The sequence below is a fragment of the Phalacrocorax aristotelis genome, chromosome 4 (genome assembly GCF_949628215.1).
Source record: "Phalacrocorax aristotelis chromosome 4, bGulAri2.1, whole genome shotgun sequence".
NCBI lineage: Eukaryota > Metazoa > Chordata > Aves > Suliformes > Phalacrocoracidae > Phalacrocorax > Phalacrocorax aristotelis.
The window spans coordinates 24,512,976-24,524,468 of NC_134279.1; the positions used below are offsets into that span (position 1 = coordinate 24,512,976).

The 11,493-nt window shown below is 41.4% G+C and overlaps 1 protein-coding gene across 6 annotated transcripts in view; it reads right to left on the reverse strand.

Annotated features, from left to right (window-relative positions):
- Window positions 1–10,239, reverse strand: part of CSGALNACT1 (chondroitin sulfate N-acetylgalactosaminyltransferase 1) — a 48,980-nt gene extending 38,741 nt beyond the window's left edge. For 2 of the 6 annotated variants that reach the window (XM_075090618.1, XM_075090619.1), the window contains exons 1-2: window positions 10,151–10,182; window positions 5,522–5,590 (exon numbers count right to left, since the gene is read on the reverse strand). The gene's annotated coding sequence lies outside the window, so the exon portion shown is untranslated. Of the gene's footprint in view, window positions 1–5,521; window positions 5,676–6,060; window positions 6,172–10,150 lie in introns of those variants that run through there. The other 4 variants (XM_075090623.1, XM_075090622.1, XM_075090617.1 and 1 more) reach the window with 4 other exon arrangements.
- Window positions 10,240–11,493: the final 1,254 nt, after the last annotated feature.

Sequence of the window (11,493 nt, forward strand, 5' to 3'; positions counted from 1 at the left end):
GTGACATGTTCTTTAAGCTGTTTTCTATCCCTGTGGCTCAAACAAATCTCTACATATTTCTAAGCTAGTAACCACCATTTTCATAATCAATGCATCAATCTAAAATATTTCTGTTTCAATTTGATAGGATTTGAATCAATATTCTGGTGTGTTATATATTCCCCTCAGATAATTTTTTTACTTAATAAAAAACAGTGCAGGTAACCTGATTCACAATACACACTACTGTATATTTTGCTAATAGCTTTTTACAAGCTTTCCAAAAGTAGATTTAAAAATCCTTTTCCTGAAATCAAGAGGCTTCACCTTCTCACAAATAAAATAATAAAAAGTCTCCTGTCAAAAGGGTGTTTCAGAACTGTTACCTTTATTTTCAGGCTATTCTAACTGAAGAGGAATGGTTTTCTTAAATACTGGCTCCACATTAAGCGTTTATAGGAAAGACCATTTGATGTGCCAGAGTAAAGCTCCTCCTCTCCAAATCAATACAACAAAGTTTCCCACTGTGAAGGATGTCAGTACCTATGTGGTCACCCTAAATGTTAATGAAAGCATCAGTTGTAGGATACATGAAGGCAGAGAACCCAAATATAGATATACTCTGCACTGGACAAGTTGAAATCTAACAGGGATTGGGTGACTGGTTACAAAAGGTAAAAACTAAGAATGCACACAATGCATCCTTCATAACTGGCAGCCCCTTTGTTCCAACACTGAGTACATGCAACCCTGGTACACGCAACTACCTATTTCTCTTATGATCGCCATGGCCAGCACTTTCACAGCTATCTTCTCTGAAGTAAATTCATAGGGAAAGATGCTGAAAAAACCCTCTTAAATTATATAAGGAGTAAAATCCCATTTTTAAGACTGAAATATTCTGCCTTGTAAGCCCTCTCAGTTGTAGTTGAAGTACCACCTTGGTAGCAGAAATGGCAGGACAGGTGACGTCTCCTTACCTTTAACCATTCACATCCCAGCAAAAGGTGTGAGTGAAACACAGATCAGTGACCACCAGTTCTCATCTTGAGTAACATGTGAAAGTCACTGAAGCTATCTGCTTTAGTGCATGTGCCTGTGAGCCCTTTGGAAATTCAATCACTCCTGTGGTTTGAATATTTTACCATGTAATTCTTTATCAACCCAACTTTCAAAAGCAGTGATCTCTTAGTAAACCATGTCCAAACCAGGTGGAGTCACAGATGGCTCAACTGTTTTGAAAATTAAGTGATTCTAATTTCTAAGTATGGCTATACAATAGGATATAACCTAGCAGGCAGAGCTCTGAGCTGAAATGCAGGAGACTTCAGTCCTGCTTCTGGTTCTGCCACTGGCCCACTGGAAAGACTCTTGGTGAGTCTTTTCATCATACACAAAACAGGAACAAGAAGAGTATTCCCTCAAAATCTGAGCAACATTACAAACAGATGATTAATAGTGATATCTGGCTGCACACTTTTGGCTTTGAAAATCTTGATCCAGTTTCTCATCCTGGAGAGGAAGAGAGGATTATTCAATTTAAGAACTGTCAACTATTTATAGCCTTAGCTATTAAAAAAAAAAAGTTTTGCAGAAATAGCAAGCCAGAAACCTATTGCTGCCTCAACTCTCTCCAGTAGAAACAATTCCCAGGGGTATCTGCACACTGTTCCAGGGTTGCTGGAGTGCATATTGTTCCATGTCTTCTTGCCAGTAAATGCAGGACCTCTTTCAGTCACACAATGGAGAGGAAAGAGGAAAAAAATATTTTTTCCCCAAGATTTCACTTCAGTAGAGTTTCTGTCACTGTTCTGTTATTCTTTTCTTTCTGAGCAGGAGGATGACGTCCATGTCCAAGTGACTGGTTTATGTTTCTCTGTTATCAAGGCAATCCAGCATGAAGACTATTTGTGTAAACGGAGGGATAGACAACTTCATCACAGGCACAGACTTGGAAATGAAAGCTATCACCTCTTCTGTTTGCTATTGAAGATGAAAACTTCCTGCAAAGTTTTTCTTGTTGTATTCCCCCATCATCTTTGCTAGATTTTGCCAAACCTAGCTCACAGATATCACTAGCAAAAATGAACTTACTTGGATGTTTGCAGATGATTGCTTCATGCAATCCAGTTGTCCCTACTACGCGTATACCACCTCTGCAAGCCCCTTCTCTTGATCTGGGAGCAGGCCACCAGTTAAACTGGCAGAATGGCTATATGGCTTCAATGGGACAGCAGAACTGCAACTTCATAGAGTTTAGGGCAGACTGAAGATCTCAACAATGAATAATGCTAATGTACTCTTAAGAACACTCCCACTGGCTTTAATGGTGCTTGGCATGGAACAGAGTTAGCATGTTACAATTTAGCCTAAAAACCATAAACCTGTTGGTGATGAACCAGAAAACAGAATCCAGAACTGTAACTATTCTAAAACTGAGGAGCTAAGCTTGTGCCTTTAGGGAAAAAAAAAAAAAAAGCTACTGCTTTCAGTATAAGGAAAAGTACTAATTTTACAGAACTGAATATTACTTTTCTTCCATAGGTTCTAGTAAAGGCAAGAAGCTATGTGGTCTGGGTCACTTTCTATAGTCTACAGAAGAGTTGTAAATAATCCGCAATCCTCTCTGTCAGCCCATGTAGTTAAATGTAGTTAGAAATGGTTGCACTGCTGACTCTTCAAAGCACGGACTCAAAATTAGTACTTCTGATAACAAAGCAAAAGAAACCTGCAAAGTCTCTGCAGCCTCATCATTGATTTCTCTGATGCCTTCCAGTCACTAGAAACTTAACAATAGGTATCCATCCAAAGAACATCACAACCAAGAACTCCAAACACAGTGCCTGGAAGGCCAGGCTGCTGTGCCTGAGTTTCCTAATAAAGGTGTGAAACAAGACAGGCTTTCTGTAACCGTGAGCAGTAACTACCTATAGCTGTAGCCTAAATGAGTAGTTAATCAATCAAAACAAGCAGAAACCTGCTATTAAGGCCCTAACTTTGGACGTTTTGCTGCAGCTGAGGTAGAACACAAGGAATAAAGTTCTTTCAGCTTGATCAACAGGCTCGTGGCATTTCCTGAAGCAGATGCTGGCAACTGCCATTGAGCTGGTCAAGCTCCCTGGCAGCTGTGGGAGACATTCAGCGTGTGGTATTTTTATCCAAGTTTTTATTCTCAAGCCTAAATGCAGTCAAGTCACAATGAAAGGGTCCCACTCATTTGCATGAATAAGCAAAATCACTGGGGTCCACTCAAGCCCTGCAGCAGCATGGCATTCTGCCAAAGGCCTCTCTTCAGACCAAGACATGACTTCAGACATGACTGCTTATTAGTAATATTATAACAGTGCAGAGAGGCCCTCACAGAAACTGCAGTCGCACACTCAGTCTGAAAACGCACACATAATGAGATAATCTGGGTGAAATTAGATTAAGCATTTTTGCTTATTATTTTTTTGCCTATATCTTGCATAAGGGTTTCTAAGTCTGTTGCCTATTTTAGTTGTTACAAATAAAAGTTCTTACCACATTACCTCTTAACCTGGCTTGAGTTGTGCGTGATTTAGACTGACGAGACAACAGCTAGCCTTTCCTTACTAAGAGCATTGCAATCCACAGAACAGGTCGCTAGGCTAATAAAACAAGCACACAGTTAACCTGACACTGTTCAGGGCAGGCAAGGAGAAAGCCACAAGCTCTGCTACATTGGCTAGGTAGAAAGCTAGCACCATAAACATCAGGAGAAACAAACACCTTCTAGTAACTGTTGGTAAGCAAAAAGGCTGGAATCCCGTGAGATATTGCAGCATATGCTTCAACTCCAGAGATCCCAACGAACACACCCACATCATTTATCCTTCTTCCCCATTCATGCTTTCTGGCAAAGTAATGTCAGTAGGAATGTCAACACATCATGGTGTGTTACTCATGAGATTCCCTTTGAGAAGAGACTGACTACCTCACAAACTAGAAAGCCGAAGGGAAGGAATGCAGCCCAGTGCACCTTCTGCCAGTGATGGTGGATCAGAAGTGATATCTAATATGTTGAGAAAAGGGTTCAGAAAATGTGTTATATAAAGACCACATTAGTTTATTATACTGCTTAATTTTAAGGTTTTTAAGGCACGTCCAACTTGAGATAACTTCAACAGTAGGGAATAAGCTTTTTTTTCCTGACAGCAGAAAACGGGTTGCAGACATAAGTTGCATATTTGCACTGTAACAAGATATAGATTTATATCTCCCAAAAATAGATGACAGAAAATGCTAAGAAGATTTGGTGTGATGCTGATTAAAGAACCCTCAGCTGGTTTTAAAACCACCTCAGAATGAATTTATTAATTTGAGTATTATAAATGCTTATAGTAGTAAATATTTTTACTCAATAAGATTAGAAATAGTTCACTGTAGCTTTGTAACTCTACCCTGTACAATTCCCTGTCCCATCCCAAGTGACAAGCTTCTCGACAAACCATTAAAAGACAGATCTCCTGAATGAAGCCAACACTATTTAGAATTCAAATAACAGTTTCAGAAATGTGAGGAGCCAAACAAGATAGATTTAGAACACTTTTCTAAATTAAAAATGTTTCTTGACCTGCAGTGCAGCATGTCTGCCTTAAAACATGCTTCCCCTTGTAAAAGATATTAAAAAGGTTCAGATTGATTGGTTTAAATAACAATAAAATTATAGAAAGCATGTGTCAAAATCTTGAATTATAAAAACTGTAACCTTGCAACAGAAAAGGGTAAAAGAAAAATTAATCTCCCTTGAATGGCAAGTTCTTAAATTGCTTGAAAAGAAACATAAACAAGAAGTAGTATTTTCTAATTCCCCAGGCACTAATCATAACTCACCAACAGCGGTATCCCATACAAATTCCATTTTCAGTGCAGTTACATATGGCCAATGTTGCAGTGCCACCCTTCAGCTCTACTGATCCTCATAAATAATGATTCAACCTCTCAAAGCTATATACTTCCCATAACAGGCAACATTAAGTGGAGAAGGAAATACACCGGCTGATGTGAATCATTATTTTTCTGTTTTATTTTGGAGCACTGTTAAAAAAAGAATTCACCAAAAATGCACCGTATATGTTTGAAAACAATTCTACTCAGGTTAAACATTACCATAAAAGTCATCATCTTACAAGGACTGTGATTCACAGTGGAAACAATCTGTAACTCAGTTTTACAAAGTTTGCACAAGAATTGCCTACCCAGGGCAAGAAATCCACTCACTTGCACGTTTACTATGATAATAATAGAGGAGACAACTGAAGCAATTACAGAAATGATCCCTCATTGATCTAGGGTACACAAGCTAATAGAAACATGCAGATTATGTAGAAGATATTGTTGAATAAAAATACAGGATTGTAAGTGTCACATAGACAAGGAACAGCTTTGTGACAAATATGTTCACATTTTATCAACAAAAAAACCCAACAGCAACAGGAGAATCTTAGTAACTATAAATGAAAGAAATGCTGCATCTACTTCATATTCTAATTTCAGAGATACGGAAAGGAGATTGCCTTACCTCAAATACAGCTTGAAGAGAGACATTAACAATATGTCTACATCCTTTCTTAGTTCCCTTCATAGCAATCTAAGAAGAAATAAAAAATAGCAAATAACTATCTTCCCGGCTGACAGCATGTGCCCAGGAGTAACATGCTTCCCAGTAAAGTGTGCTGAAAAGTAGAAAAAAAAATTATAACTCAGAAAGACTATCCTTGCAAAATAAAAAGGCAAAAACTTTATAATTGAAATTCACAGTAAGGTTTATTGCATTTTGAAGGAGACATTCAGGAATTAAATAATATACACATAACTCTGATGTTGCCTCAGCTCTCAATAAAATATTCATTCGGCACATTTGTCTACAAAAGAAAGATGTTAAATTCATCTGCGCAGAGCTCAGTCACTGAAGACCTGAAAAGATTCCTATTCCAGTAGTAGGCACACATGGGCTCACATGACACAACCTTGTTAACTTGCTTTTTCCTCCCAAACTACAGTGCTTGCTAAAGCTACACTCCAATGTTAAATGCTTTGGTCAAGAGTTCATCCACTGACCTTCAATGAAAGCCTTGTGTTCAGCTCCAACATTTTCTAACAGCAAACAAGAAAAAAACGGTTTCACGGAATGAACTGTTAAAAAAGAAAATCCTCACATAAGCTTTCCCTGAGGGGGAAGAAATATCCACAGGCTTTAAATTGGCCAGGCGGATTTAAGAGGAAGCAAAAAAAAAAAAAAAAAAAAAAAAAAAAGAGGCAGCTCTTTCTGTTGCGTCAAAGAGCCCACTGTGCAATAGGAACAGTGAACAGAGTTGTTAAACTGGCAAGCTTTTGCTGAAGACAGCTTTTCAATATGCTCTCAGCATCGTCTCCCAGGGCTGGCTGAAGACAGTCCCACTCCTCTTAGATGAGCTATGCTCCTTCAAGAGGCAATCGCTGTTAAGGACAGTTTCTATAAACATGCTGTTCAACTGGTTTTGCTGCACATAATGAGGGTAATTACACACATATACATACCTGCATTCACGTATCTGAACTGCACGCTTGTGGGGAAAATGCAGGCATATTCCAACTAGTGACCATTACCTCGCCTTAAGAGCAGGATGCTATTGATGACTGACTGCCTCCTAAACCCCTGTTCTCTGCTTACACCATTCAGTATGTTGTTGGAAAGCAATTTTGAAAGGCACAGTACTTACAGAGGAAACCTCTAATGCAATTCCATTGGGATGCTGTAGTACAAGCAGCGCTCACTAATGATTAAAGGAAATCAGTAGTCACATGCTGCTGACTAGCTTTGCGTTTAGTACAGAGAGCTTGGACAGCCACCAGAGATAGTAGCTACAAGGGATGAGTTAACTGTCCCTCCTGGGAATGACCGCTATGTGACTAAAGACATCTTCAGAGGCTGAAGCAGCGTATTTACTGTGAACAGAGCAAGGAGACTGAGCAACCTGGTTAAATGTGAATAAAGCCACATTTATCACCACATACAGGGAATTACTACACGGATCTTGGCAGCTGAGAAGACCACCCTGCATCCCTTTTACAAGCCATGGAGACCTAAGCAAAGGCATTCAGAGCACAGTTCAACCTACTCCAATCCGTATCTGGTCAGCTGAACTGCCTTCTGGGCTTCACTGCCTACACAGGGAACCTACGACGGCTTTCTCAAAGGAAGGTTGCAGACACCGACACTTTCTGAGATGAGTGCCCCTCCGAGTGACAAGGCAATGCGCAGCTGTGAGATGAGCGCAGAAAGAACCCTCAAGGAAGAAGAGTGGGATTGGTAAGAGACAGGAAAGAAAAAGGGGAAATCCAAACTGTGGAACGCACTTTTTGACGTGACTGCAGGATTAAAAGCAGGGACAAACATATGCAGCCAGTTAATTTAGAATTTCTTTTCTATTTCTACATCTTTCAGAGATGCCACAAGGACATTATGAGCCTCAATATGTGGGAATGCAGCAGAGGAAAGGAAGTACATTCAGGAGATAAATTCTCCCTATCTATTTTCTGTCTCTACTAAGAAAACTTCTACAGGGAAAAATTATTTCTTCAACTGCTTCTCTTGAAATCCTTCCAGGTGAAAATGAATTTCTCTCCTAAAAAGTGTTTTCATAAATGGCAGAATATGTTTCTGGATAAAGTACACCCAATTTATGAGGGAAATATAGCATGTTCTAAGCTTTTAGCCCTGTGAACTGAATATAAGGTCCTATTTGTGCACCAAGCTGTGCCATGCTCTATTATGCTCTCACCACACCGGACAACTCACTGGGTTCAAAGCTCCAGCTGTAAAGTCATGGGAGTCATGGGGACATAGCTTTGGCTGTATAAGAGTACAGTTATTAATAATTCTGTCCCTGCTGTGCAGAAGATAATTACAATCTGGTTCAGTTTCCCAGACCTAAAATCTAGGAAAGTATTATAACACATCTCAATAATAATACCTGCTTATAAAACTACCTAAATGTTTCCCCTTATGAAGGCTGACTCCCCACCACTCATCACTGTCAAATTGCAGGCTGAAGGAAACTGATGACATTTGCTCTTCACTTGAAACGGATTTTTAGTTTATCTTAGGACCATAAAAGAACAGTTATTTGCACTTTGAGCAGGTGGCTGGACCAGATGATTTCCTGAGGTCCCTTTCAACCTAAATTATTTTATGATTCTGTTAAAAAGAGGTCAATTATTAAAAGCTGCCTTAAGGCTATTACAGAAATGAACTGGATTGTGGCCAACTCTAGTGCTTTGAAGCCAGAATTTGGATTCAGCTGTGAAGACTATAGACAACCCCAGAGTCAAAGACCTCCATTCTGTCATTTCGTGAGAAGCTACCAGATCTGCTGAAACATGTGCATTTGTACTGACATCGCCACGTACAAGGTCATTAACAGATACCACTCTATAGAGAGTGCTGTGTTGGATCCCACACTCCCGTGTGGGTCCACTCTTGGACTCCCAACCTCTTTTTGTTTTTCCTTCTGGTCTGTCACCCAGATGTCCAATCTACTGTCCTTCAACTCCAAGAGACAAATAAGACACTTGGTCTCAGCCTCAATTCTCAGTGACTGGCAGCCCGGACAACTAATCTCAGCTGTAGAAACTGCTCTGCACAAAGCCCAGGACACATTGGTAGAAAAATCACAAAACAACCAAAATGTTCTGCATGGTCATTAGTTTTTGTGTAGACCACACCACACTACTAGCTTAACAAAGACTCTCTTCTCCAAGGCCTCACTCAAGATACTAAGGAGATTGATACTTTTTCTGATCTTTTCAGTATGCAAAGCTGTAGAAAAAAGAGCAGCTCCCTAGTTACCCATGCCAGACAGCAACTCCCGACCCCCAGGCCTAAGGAATGGCTAGCAAGTCAGGCTCACATCGTGCAGCACAGCTATTACCTGAACCTTTGCACCTCCACATCACAGACTGCTTTATTCCATACCACAAATCCAACTTACCTGCTCCTAGTGCTTGGTGTTAATACACTGGCCGCGAGTAAGTGATAACAGCCTCTGGGACCAAGTCAGGAAAGCCAGTACAGAATAGATGCTACCTGCTAGGATTATACTGATTGACAAATTTATAAGGTGAGGAATGACATTCAAAGTCCTCTGCCACTGTTCAGTAGCAACCTAACACCTTCTGAACAGTCTCTGTACTGGCTAGAGTCACCGTTGCCCTAACGGAGCCCCTCAGTTGTGGTGCAGAAACAATTTGGCACGCTACAGCCAAGGTCTGCAGTACAGCCGAAGTCTGCAGTACCACCTTCGTGCGCATCAGGTATCTCTGTCCCTGTGCTGCGTCAACTATACTGCCTGAATCCACCACATGCGTCCTCTCTGTTACTCACAGGCCTTCCTCAAGAAACAGGACAATCTTCTCAAGGAAAAATCAGCTTTCACAGCACCAGATGACTAAGCTGCCTTGAGGTCAACGCTGCCTATTTCCTGCTGCAGAAGGTTACAAAGCCTCTTCCTGGTAAACAAGGCTCACATAGGCATTTCAGCTAGGTCCTGAATTCCTGCAGGAAGGAGGCTGTGTGCACTTCTAGTTGGCTGGCTAAAATGTTGGGACCTTCAGCATGCCCTGCACTGTGGAAATCAAAATAGCACAATCTGGGCAAGAACTCAGGAAAGCCATTTTAAGTGGAGAGGATGCTTCAGACCCCAACATAACTAGTCCAGCCCCCCCCCATCCCCCAGCTTGGCTCCTGGGATGGGAGATGAGTATGCAGTGCCACTGGCATTTGAGTGGTTCAGGTTTAGTACAGTAACAGCCCTAAACAGAGCACATCAACCTGCTCAGCTAATACTTATAGTTTATGATCACAGCACCTTCAAATACTACTGCTCTCTTACCTAATAGAGACCCAGTACCCATATTACCAGAAACCACAGTACTCCCCTTCCTCTCATCCACAAATAAAACGTAAGCAGTGTTTCCCGTTTGCTAACATCACTTGCCCCAATACCCTGCAACTCTTCTGATCCTGCCACCCGCCCTGTATGTACAAGACTATCACAGAGCAAACAGTTTTACTTCCGAAGCCCACGGGTCGGGCACCCTTAATGTAAGTCCTCTGTTAGGTCTATCAGCAAACTCTTCCAAGCCTGAACACTCCTCAGGTGGCTCCTACCTTCACCTACGTCCTCTTCAGGCTTCTTACCTGGTGTTAAGTTACACTGTATGATGAAAAACTTGAACTTTTATTTCCTCCTTGTCTGGAGGAGCTGAGTAGACTGGCACACAGGAGTAGCTTTAGGAAAAAATGCAGAATCAAGGATTCAACAAATCTATGCAAGAGGCCACAGAGTACTTCATTTGAGGAAAAAAAATAAAAAGATTATTCACAGCTTTATAAAAAAACCCCAAAGTATCCAGCTAACACGCAGTCACCAAAAAAAAAAAAAAGGAAAAGAAAAAAAGGGGTGTTGCTAATTCACTGGAGGTACTCCCCTTTGCCTAGTGGATTAAATACAGCTACGTCTTGCTTTCAGGACACCTTGTGAAACTGGTTCAAAAACTGCCATCTGTCTGCCTCGCTGGTGTCTTAGGGGCGATTCTGCACCAGAAATTTTGCAGAGGACTCTTCACACATCCATTCCGCTTCAAAAGCAACTTCTGATAACCCACTGCCATCCATTTCACTCTTGTAGCATCCTGATCCTGGCCTCACAAGCAGCATATGGGGACTGACAACCAGCCCATCAGTCCTTGCTGGGCAGTTTCTGAAGAGACAGAATGAACCACCTTGTTACCATATTCAGCCCCACGATGCAAAACTCTCAAAATTCACACACACACACACTCCCCCACTATTTGGATGTATGCCTCTGCACAAGTACATCGAGAAGAGCTCTGGATAGACCTACACACCAGCCAGCGATTAACATTGCTGCATCTGCAGGGGATTGGCAGGGCTGTGAAGTCATGTGCCATCCTACAGCAGTTTGTCGATCCAATAGCAGGGGCAAGAGAGGAAGAAGAGGAGGTATCTGTTTTACAAGGGACAGCTGACTTTCTGCTGTAGCAGATTCTGAATGGCAAATTAATCACATTGTGCTCCTTCAAATTCCAACTGACCGGTGTATGGTGAGAGCCCCAAGAAAGGGGGCCACGAACAGGATCCTGTTGCAGCCAGCATGCGCTGCTAGGGTTAACCACTTTCAGTGAGGCACTTGCACAATAGTTGGTCTTGTCACCATCTGTCATGGATCCCTAATTAGGATTTGTTAGCACAGCAGCAAGAAATCAAAACAGGGCATGGAATATTTACAGTTCAAGGTTAGTCTGGACTCAGCCCCTTCCCTCAGAGGGCAGGCCCATTGCAAGCACACCTGATGCTGAAGTCTGCCAATTTTCACAGGGCATCTTTCCTGCAAGCATAGCCCAACATTGTGGCTACAGAGTGAAATCAAAGCAAGGCTCCCACCAAAACAGTGTGGAAAGTTCCTCACATAATGCTGCTGGTGGTTTTGG